We start from the raw sequence: 11,814 nt of genomic DNA on the forward strand, positions 1-11,814 counted from the left end.
TTCAATTCCAGGTTAGCAGTACCTTTCACTTGCTATTAGCTCATCACTGGTACACATTCACTCCTGAATCTCTTTCCTTCTTGTATTGATTAGAATGTGTACCCCAAACTACATTTCCCACAATACCCATTTCCTTTTCCTGTAAATGCATCATTGGTTAATTTGGTATTCAGTTTCAGCTTCCTCCATGCTGCCCCCCTCTCTTAACCCTCCCCCCAAGCTCTTTCTCTGGCTTGGACAGGCATGGAGGAAGGGAGTGAGTTTTTTTTTTCCTGGCTTTTACTTCCCTTTTGATCTAAGGTGATTTTAATAAATAGTATTAAAATAATACTTGGAGTATAAGAAATTAATTTTAATCTTTACATTCTTCAAGATAGCAAAAGTCCCATGCCTTTCTCAATATGAGACTCACCTTGTTGTTCCCAGTGAAAAACTAGCCTTCCTTTCAGTTCCTCACTGCTACTAATTTGCCACACTTTCATATCTTGATTGCATGATTTTCATATTTATGTTTCTCTCTCAAAGCCTGTTTTCCCTAGATAAGAATTCTGGTTGTAACTTGAAAATTTTATTATTTTAACTAACCATTGTTCCTAGCAAACTACAATTCCTCTAGAATCATGAGGAATCTATGCTACATATGTATTATACAGTCAGGTCAAAACTATTTTTAAATAAGGCACTATTTACTCAAAGTTGTTTCTGACTTTTTAAAAACTACTCAAATGATCAAGAACACATGTGACACCCAGTGGAATCACGCGTTGGCTATGGGGGGGGTAGGGGGAGGAAAAGAAAATTATCTTTGTCTTTAATGAATAATGCTTGGAAATGATCAAATAAAATATTATTAAAAAAAAAACTACTCAAATGATCCCCAAAGTTCAAAATTAATATTAAATCATGTAACAGAGCACAGTAGCATTTTATAGTAAAAAAAATAATCATTGGTTTTAGAGTCAGAGAATATGGGTTTGATTTCCATCTCTGCCATTTAAAACTCATAATCATGTCTCTGAGCCTCAGTTTCCTCATATGTAAACTGAAGTGAATGGACTTTCTGGTCCCTCATGATCCTCCTTTGTTTTAAATCTATGATTTTTTTTGACTAAGATTTTACTATTTAGGAACACAAAAGATCTCAAGTATTTTCATATGCTTTTATCAGTGTTAGTACCTCTGGCCTACTTATATTCTCAAACAAGTTTATAACCATTTTTATTCATTAATCTTCAAAAAGAATGTTCTTTATGGTCATTTATAGTATAAAGAAGAATATGGTAAACATACATTTTTAGGAAATATCTTCAAGTCACAATGTTTTCTCCTTTTGAAATAATAACCATTCACATATATGTAGCACTTTAAGATATACACAATCAGACTTGTCAGACTCCCTAAAAGGCCAAGTTCTTCAGGTGATGTGGACTTGAATCCAAAAAGCTAGGATGAATATTTTGTTTCAGTCATTAAAATTATCCAGTTGTTAGGACTAGGCCCTGAACTAGATAAAATAACTTGTCACTTGGACCACTCCTAACCTTTTATTGGCCACTGAGGCTGTACTGAAAAAATCTATTCACCTAAAACATCCTTTAGTCAGAGATTGACCAAACATTTTTAAAGAACTAAGCAACTGTAGAGAACTCTTCTAGGCACTTAAAAGGGATACTAAAACAGTCTTACAAAATCACCGTTCATGTGGAAACATTCTTCAAAATATTTGAAACAACTATTAATAAATGTCCTGGCAATATTATATAATTATGGAAGTGTAGGACTTATTAAAAGCCTCAGAAAGTTGCAAGGTAGAGGCATTTTTCTGATGGGGAATGAAATAAAATTAGATAAAACTTTTTCAGGACATAGCATTTGAGTTGGACTTTAAAAGTATTCAACACCTGGAAGATAAGGAAAAGCAATATCAGAAATGTGGGGTGTAAACAAAAGGTCTGAATAATACTAGAGAGTTGGCTAGAGAGTTCAATAAAAAGTGGAATATGTATAAATGTAGATTTTGAAACTTAGACTTCACTCCCCAGAAGTCTTTGGTATTTCCCAGAATTCCCTATAATCTCTTCTGTGTCTCCACATTGGCGAGATCACGTTACTATAATTTCCTGTAAATCTGAATATAACACACCTCTCCTGCCCGTTAAAAAACCAAAATTGGGGCCCGACGGCAAGTACCTCTATAGATTTGTACAGGATTTGAGGGCTGTGAACAATGACATTATAGACACTCCGTAGTGTCCAACATAAATACTATTATTTCCTCTATTCCTAGCACAGCTACATACTTTACAGTAGTGGGCTTGTGCTCAGCCTTTTTTTCCATACCCATACATGAGGATTCAAGGCATATCTTTGTTTTCACCTGGAAGGCGCTCATTTACATGGAATCGTCTGCCCCAGAGTTTCATAGAAAGCCCAAGTTTGTTCGCACAAATTTTGAGCAAAGACAAAGATAATATAAAATTTAAAAATAGCAAATTAATCAAATCCATAGATGATCTGTTCTTGGTTTCAATAGATGCAGAAGCATGTCAGGAAGATAGTAAACATCTTCTTTTGGAACTGCAAAAAAGAGGGCATAAGATCTCAAAGGATAAGATTCAGTGGTGTATCCCCAAAGTAGAATATTTGGAATTCATTCTGACTGCTGGTTCCCATTCTATTTCTCTAAGCAAAGTGAAAATATTCAAAAATTAAGTGCTCCTACAACTAAGAAACAGTTAAGAGCAATTTTAGGAGCGACAATGGAGTAAACAATGGATTCCTTGCTATGGGAAAATTAATAAGCCCCTTATAGTACTAACAAGGGATTCAGTCCCTGAGCCACTTAAATTAGAACCAAACACCTGTCAGCTCTGTAAGATTTAAAACAGGCTATTCTGTCTGCCCTTGCTCTAGGCATTCCAGATTACAACCAGCCATTTACTTTGTATATACATGAGTGGAGAGGGGTACCTTCAGGTTTTTTAACTTAAATTTTGGAACCTTCTCAGTACTCAGTTGCTTATTATTCAGCCCAGCTGGGCCCAGTAGCTTCAGGAGCACCACCAAGTCTAAGAGGCATAGCTGCCACAGCTTTACTAGTGACAAAAACTGTTGATCTAGTTTTAGGATTTCCATTAGCATTTATGCACCCACATTAGGTAGAAGCATTGTTGCCAAGGCATAGAACATAGGAATTTTATGATCAGTGAATTACCAGGTATGAAAAAAACCCTATTAAACAATGAAAATATCACTTTAAAATGCTATACAACCCTTAATCCAGCCACCTTGCTTCCAGATTTACCAAGTTCAGGAGAACCATTTCACAGTTGTAAAACACTAGTGTCCATGGCAGAAAAGTCTTGAGATAATCTCTTGGAGATCAGACAACCCAGATCTAGTCTTATTTAGAAATGGTTCTTCTTTTATGAGGGATGGCATACTCTACACTGGAGCTGCTGTAGTCACAGAATTTGCCACTGAGTGGTCAGGTTCACTGCCCTATATTAGTGCTCAAGGTGCAGAACTTATGAAACAAGCCTGTATAATTGCCAAGGATAAAAAGGCAATGATTTATACAGATTCTAGATATGCTTTTGGCATTTGTCACTCAGTCAGGATGCTATGGCTCCAGAGAGGATTTTTAACCTTAGCTGGAAAATCCATAGCTAATGCAGAAATTATTAATGAAGTTCTTTCTGCTCTCAAACTGCCCAAAGCTTCAGCTGTAATTCATTGCTCTGTCCATACAGGTGCCACTGATCCTGTCTCTAGGGTAAATGAATGGGCAGATACCCCTGCTCCCTAGAAGTTTCTATCACCAAATTTGCCAATCTGTTTTATAAGAATGGCCACTTTTGTACCCAGGGCATTGTGACTCTGTTAAGAGAGTAATGATAGCCCCTGATATAACTACTATAGCCTCTAAAGTGTATACAGCCTGCTCTACCTGCCAAGCATATAACCAACATGTCTTTTGTGGCAAATCTTTTGGTGGGTGTCCTCTGGCTTACACACCTTTTGAGCACCTGCAGATAGATTTTCATAATAATACCAAAGGCTGGACATTATAAATTTTGTCTAGTCATAGTAGATCAACTGACCAGATGGCCAGAAACATTTCCTACTGCCCAAGCCACAGAGGCTTTTGTTGCTAAGGTGCTTTTAAAAGAAATTATTCCTCTCTTTGGCCTGCCAGCACATATTGATTCATATAGGTGAAGTCATTTTACCAATTCTGTTCTAACTCTGATATATTCTTGTTTGGGGTTCGAGGTTGAGGCTATTTAACATGTGTTAAAGGCAAGTCTTCCTTGTCCCACATTCTACCAAGTATCTCAAATTTGGCTCTTACCTGGCTCCTATAATCTAGTCCCTTTTATGTTTTTCATGGTGTGGCAAACTTTCTATAGTCCTGGCTACTGGTTGGGTAGATGCATAATTGCTTAAATCACTTTAATTGGGCCTTGATTCATGACATGTTATAGATTTGTTTTTGCTTTACTTAGAATATATTCACATAAGACTTTAATAGTCTAGATTTTATTCAGAATGAATTTTTTTAATTTGGAATTTTTATATTTTTTATTTTTCTTGCCAATTGATTCATACACCTCATAACTCAGCCATGCATCCCTAAGTGATCCCTGTGTTTTTAAACACCCCCTTCAGGGGGGTAATGTATTATTATTATTATTTTAAACTGCAAAGTTTAAATTCTTTTTGAGAATAATTTTAGGTTAAGAAACATGCTACTTCTCTGAATTCAGAAAGTGATCTGTTTGGAGAAGGCACCATTAAGATGCCTCTACAGACAACACACTGCACCAGAAAATCCAGAGTGAACTTTGGAATATGCTAATTTGAACTGTGGGGTTTAAATGCATTTGTTTTGCATGAATACTCTTATGACAAAGAGGACTGCTCCCTAACTGGCTTTTTGTCAATGTGTCTAGAAATCATTGGTTTTGTTCTCTTTTCCACTTATCCTCAAATTATTGTAATTTCATAGCTGGTATTTTTATAAGACCCACTGGAGAGACTAGTATTCTGTGGGTCTCAGGGTGAATGTATAAATGGAGATTTTGAACCTTAGACTTCATTCCCCAGAAGTCCTTGGTATTTCCCAGAATTCCCTATAATCTCTCCTGCCTCTCCACATTGGCAAGATCACCTTCTTGGTATTTAACTGGCAGTAACACCTCCCACGTGCTCTCTTCCTTTGCAATGATGCAGCATGTATGGTAGTAAGGTGGGGATGGCTGAAATGGCTAACCAGCCATGGGCACATGGTTTTTATTTTGTATCCTCTTTATTCCCTGTTCTCTAATTATCCTTAAAAAACCTAATAAATATAATATTTTTTATTATTAGAGATAAAAATTTAATTTTTACAAATATAAAAAGAGAGATGATGGCAAGAATAAATGGTACAAAAGGAGGGAGAACCTGGAAAGCCCAGAAAAGGACTTTAAATTTTATTTAAGGGGCCACAGGGATTTTTGAGTAAAGGAATGATATAAGTCTATAAGAAAGTCTATTCTATATCATAAAGTTTGGGTTGGGAAATAATATCCACAGTAGCTAAAAAGGCAGGTTGGGACCAACGTCTATAGGGTTTTAAAAGCTATGTATATACAGATAGATGGTTGGAAGGTATGAAGATTAGCTTTAACTCCCTCCTGATTATGAAAATGAAACTAATTAACCCTCCCCTGATTGTGAAGATTAAATTGTAACCCTTGCCCGTTTTTAGATTTAAAGTGTAAAAGTTTACACCCAAAGTGTAAACACCCTACTTAGTAGTGGAGAGATCTGTCCATTTTTAGGTCTAATCACCAAAAGTGTAAACACCCCATTTACACTTGAGTGGGGGAGGTTTTGACCCACGTGTGCAATAGTGGGTGATGAATTAGAATCAACTGACTGCCTTCTGGACAGTCCTAAGCAAGGCTTTAGACTATGATTCATCCATGTAAAATTAGGTTAAGGCACAGGAATTGATGCAAAATAGTGTCTTTAACAGGGAGTTATAATTTCCTGAGTGCAATTCTACTGGGAGTTCTACTTGGAGTGGAGGCTGAAGAAGAATCTGTTGCCTGTACCTGAGATCCTGTTCTTGGTGAGACTGTCCTTATATCTCTTCCTTTGGACTGACATGTGGTGAGTGAAAAGCTGACTCTTAACTACCGGATTTTTCTGAAGAAACTAACCTCAGGAGAGACTGACCTCTTGAGAGAGTTTTCCCTAGGCCCTTGGCTTTGCTGAGCCAAGCTAAAACTAACTCCTCCCTGCCTGGATTGAGCCAGGGGTCAGGAGTAAATTACTTACTGATTAGGCTAGATATCTTACTCTATCTTATTTCTGATTTTCTAACTTCACTCTTTCTATATTTTTGTAAATAAATCTCTTTGGGATAAATTAAATTCCTAGTGACCCTATTTTAAATATAATCCAATTCAAACTTTTTATATAAAATTAAAATTGATAGACAGACAGACACACAGATAGATAGATAGATAGATAGACAGACTGACTAACTTACAGACAGACACACAGATACAGAGAGAGAGAGAGAGAGAGAGAGAGATAGAAAGAAAAGGTGTATATATAAATGTGTACACATTTTTTTTTCAAATAGATGATATATCTTTATATATAGATGTAGATACAAGTATAGATATAGGTACAGATCTTTTCGGAGGCAATAGGATGTAACTGGAGTTAGCTGAAAAGGGGAATCACATGTTCAGAGCTGTGCTTTATTTTAACAGCAGTATGTAAATTGAACTAGAGTGGTAAGAGGCTCGAGGCCAGGGGACCATTCAGAAGGCTATTGAAATAATATCAGTAAGGGGTGGTCAGAGCCTGAGGGAAGATAGTAACCACATGAATGGGAAGAAAGGATCAGTTCTGAGAGATATTGTGAAGGTAGAAATGTCCCAATATGGCAACTGAGTGGATATGGGAGGATCAAGACTGAAAAATGGGGAATAATGACAAGATAATACACTTGAGCCTATGGAAGCATGGTGCTACTTCTTACAAATGAGAAAATTTAGAAAAGAAGAAACTTTAGGGAGAAATATAATGAATTCAGTATTCAAAGTTTGAATTTAAGATGCCTCTGAGAACATTTGATACAAAATGTCCATTAAGCAATGAATGAATCACTATGTAAGGCAAGGGGAGAGGGTATTTTTGGTAGAGATTCAATAGCTGACAAAACAACAGGGAGGATATCAATTTCATTCTTTTGCCACATAATTTTGATTTCTTCAGTTAAGTCCCTATACTTTGAGAGATTTTTATTCTCATATATTGAGAGCATAATTACTTGGAATGGCTATTATTATTATTATTATTAATATTAATTATAATGTGAAGTAGCTAGATGGTACCATAGGTAGAACACTGAACTTCAAATCAGGAAAAACTGAGCTAAACTCAGAACTTAGGCAAGCACTAGATGTATGATCCTGAATCAGTAACTTAACATCTCTTTGCCTCAGTTTCCTCATCCTTAAAATGGTAATAATAGCACCTATCTTCCAGGCTTGTTGTGAGGATCAAATAAGATAATATTTATTAAAAGAAAAATTGGGTCATTCAAGAATGACTTTCCAAGATACCTGATTCAATGAGGTTAAATTTATATGCTTGTAAATATTATGTGTATAAAATTATGATATATATATAACCTATTCTATTACATATGAAATATATAGTTCATATATCATATATACATATTTATATGCATATATATGTATGTGTGTATATGTGTGTATGTGTATGTCTCTCCACTCATACAGTTATATATACCCATATCGTGACAAAATGGATTAGAAAATTTGGCCCCAGAATCAAGAAGAAATAGGTTCAATTCCATCTTCTGACCTTGTACAAACCAATTACCTTCCAGTGCCTCAGGAAACTCCCTAAAACAATAAGTTGCCCAATATGCTGGGAGTTTTCTTCTTAGGAGTTCCCTAAGTGAGATTACCTGTTTAGTTTGAATATAAGCATATACATCATTATATAGGCAAAAGGCCATGAGGATAAGGATATGAATGGAGAAAAAAATCCTCTAGGTAATGATTTGTAGTTTTGTTTCATCTGTTCACTGTGAGAAATTGCTTGTTAAGTCACCCTGAATAGCTAGGGCAAGTATGGAAGGAAAATACTACTACTACTACTACTACTACTACTACTACTACTACTACTACTACTACTACTACTACTACTACTACTACTACTATTACTACTTATCATCCCAAATATGGAGGAGGAGGAAATATATATTTATTAAAAACCGATAACATAATGATTTTTAAAAATCCAATGAGAAACAACTTTAAGTGATTTCTTACATTCCAGAATTGCACAAAACCCCAATTTGGGATTTCAGATGTTGAATTTGAGTATATCAAAGAAAACACTGAAAAGTATAAAAATAATTACCAATCCAAAGATCCCCCAAAGAGAATGATTGACCAACTCTTTGATAATTCCAAACAGAATTAAAGAAAAGGGGGATTTTCCATAAGGAATCCTTGAAAACCTGGAAAATTAATATTAAAAAATGAAATTGAGACAGGGAGAAAAAATTAAAGAATAAATGTCTTAGAGGTAAAAGTGATAAACCTTATGCAAGACATAAAATCTCTGAAAACTAATGTAAATTCAATAGAAATGAGTCATGATTCATTCAAAATGGATATTGGCACACAATCAAGATAAAAAAACTAGAAGATAATATATGGCATCTTAAATCATAAACAATTGACTCTGATGGCAGCTCAAGTTGATATAATTTTAAAAAAGCCTCTATTTCATTAAAATGATTTTTAACAAAGCTTAGACATTGCATTTCAAGAAATAACAAATGAAAACTGTCCAGATTATTTGAACCAGAGGCCAGACAGACAGAAATAATTCACCAGGCATACCAAGGAAGATGGGAGGGTATGGGAAACAATATACCCAAGATTCTCCTATAATCATTCTTAAAAAATAAAAGACCAGGAAATGAACTGGAATTGAGTAGTGATTGAAAAATCAAAGGAGAAATCCTCGTGAGTCTTTTTTCAGTTCAATATCATGCATTTTGCCCAAATGCAAGTGATCAGAGTTGGAATGTCAGAATAGGAAAAGATTTTCAGTCCTGATTCACAAACTATAGAGAAAAAGAAAGAATTTAGCCTTCATACCTTCAAGCTAGCTAAATTTCTCTGGGTCAAGCAATTTGGTTAATGGACATCCATCCAGGGGTTAGTGTGTAGTTGTCTTAAGTAGACCAGAACAGAAGTCTGGAACTTTGAAACCTTAGTCAAAGTGGATAGCCTTAGATCAGAATGCCTAAAGTTGACAAGTATATAGTTGCTTAGGCTAATATGTCCTTGTAATTCTTATATAATACAGAACTAAATAGCCTTAGAAAATAGCAACAGGATATTGAGAATAGAAGAGAACGGAAATTATCACCAAATAAGGCTTTGAGAGTCCTTCCAGAAATATGTATACTAACTTTAATATAAAATCTAAATCCAAGAAATAAAGCTTGTAGAAAAAATAAATAAAAGAAGACTCCCACACTAATTATTATGGAGACAGAAATGCCTAATGTATAAATTCAGAAGTAGAGAATAATATCAAAATACTAACAAACAAATCCTTTAAGAGAAATGCAACTGAACCACAAGATCAATTATAATTTCTAGATTAAGTGATGCAAGATGTTTTAATGAGTTAAAAAAGATAAGTGAAAAGTGAGGAAAGAACCAAAAAAGAAATATAGATAAAAAACTATTCAGGAGAGAATTAATATTTTAACAGAAGAGGCACAAAAGTAATACAATCTAGAATGAACTAAGAAAGAAGTTAATGATTCCATGAGAAAATGATACATATTAAAAGTGTAAAAGGGATTTTCTTAATCTCCTTCTGTCTCTTTAAGAGCAGAAGGATTTCTAAGTAAGAGCTACAGAGCTGAGAAAAGTTCTGACAGGCTTCTGAGAGTGAGAGAGAGCTGAAGTTTCTGTTACCTAAGAGACAAGATATATAAGAAAGAGACAGTTGAGAGTTGAAGACTTTTGCCTCTGGATTTCCTAGAGAGCAGGAGGTCTATTTTGCTCTCTCAGTCAAGAGATTGACAGGCAGTTCTACTACTGACAGTTGGGAAAAAAGAAATGGATTTAATGAGGTTGTAGTTGATTGATGTTTATTGATTAGCTTAGGTAAATAGGTAGTGAATATATTTCTAGGTAGGAGTAGTGTAGAAAAGTTAGGCCTGGTCTGCCAGGAAGAAGAACCTGTCTTCAAAGACAGAGTAGTTTTTGTTTTGTTTTTTTAATAAATTTTAGATAGGATTAGGATTTTAGGTATAGTCATAAGGTATATTAGAGTAATAATCTCACTTTTCTATTTTCTGGTTTCTAGCTGAACTTCTAAATTAAACTCAGTTTTTTTTATCAAACTGCTCTCCTCACTTTTGTCAAACTCCTACCAAAATTAAGCCATAACAAAAGAAAGTCAATGATTTTTTAAAAAAGAATATAATCTTAGGAAAAGAGATTTAAGTCTAATTGGACTACCTGAAAGCTATGAAAATGAATCTTAATATCATATTTTATGAAATCACATAAAACTGCCAAAACCAATTAGAAAAAGAGGACAAAATGAAAATAGAATTTAGCAGTTACTTTTTAAAAAAGAAAATTCCAAGGAATGACATAGCTAAAATTGAGAATACAAATTACAAAACGAAACAAACAAACCTGCAAACAGCTAGAAATAAAGAGAAAGTACCAAGTAACCATATTTGACCCATCAGATTTAACAAAATAATTGAGTAGTATAAGGATGATATTAGAAAATAAGTCTTGTTATATTAGTTTAGAGATAAGAAGTGAAGAACCTGGCTTGAGAAAGAATTAGAGTTTGAAGCAAAGCTGACAGTGTCAGTTTCAAATGCTGACAGTGTGTGTGGGAGGGACAATGTTTTTTCTGTGGCAATTGGTCTCTGGAAGTGGCAGTTACATTCTCTTGGAGTTCTAGGAGCAGGTGACATCTTCTTTTCTCTCTCTCCTCATTGTATGAGGTAAAAAGAAAGAAGGGAAAAACTTGAAGGAGCTAAGTGATTTTCCTTTTCCAACTTGGGAAACACTAGTGATTGTCTATTGCTATTACATAAATTGCTTTTATATCCTAGAAGACCAAAGAAAGACCTGGTCTTTGGTTTGGACTCTGAGTCTGTTAAGGCTCAGAGTCTTAACTTGGTTCTTTCTGAGGCTCAGCCAGCTAACCTTTGCTATTTTTTAACTTGGAGATAAAGTTAAGAATTATATATCTCATATAATGATAATAGTGTTTAGTTTATTATAGACATAGGGAAAATTTGGGTTAGTCAGATCCAAAAGGATCTGTGTAGCCTGTGGAAACAGGAGCAACAGTTCCTTGTGGAATCAGGGAGTTTTATTTTAGTGGAGTTATAATCCCTTAGAGTTAGAAATCTGTTTTTTTTTTTAATTCTTATATTCTCAATAAATAGTTTATTTTTATATAACAAGAGTTTCCTTAGTGTCCTTGCACCTGGCCCTGAAGAGAAGTTCACTTATGAGCTTCACTTCACTGAAATAAACTGAAGATACTTTGTAAGCACTGCAAGGAGAATATTTAATCAGTTTATAATCAATAATCAATTCATTGCTGCTTATTTTTAGAGTTTCTGCATATTACTTTTACAGTTTAGAGCAAAGAAATACAATATTCTGAGAGCCAAAAGATATTGGCTTAAAAACAATAGTAACTTACCTG

This window comes from Monodelphis domestica, chromosome 3, assembly GCF_027887165.1.
Source record: "Monodelphis domestica isolate mMonDom1 chromosome 3, mMonDom1.pri, whole genome shotgun sequence".
Classification (NCBI taxonomy): Eukaryota; Metazoa; Chordata; class Mammalia; order Didelphimorphia; family Didelphidae; genus Monodelphis; species Monodelphis domestica.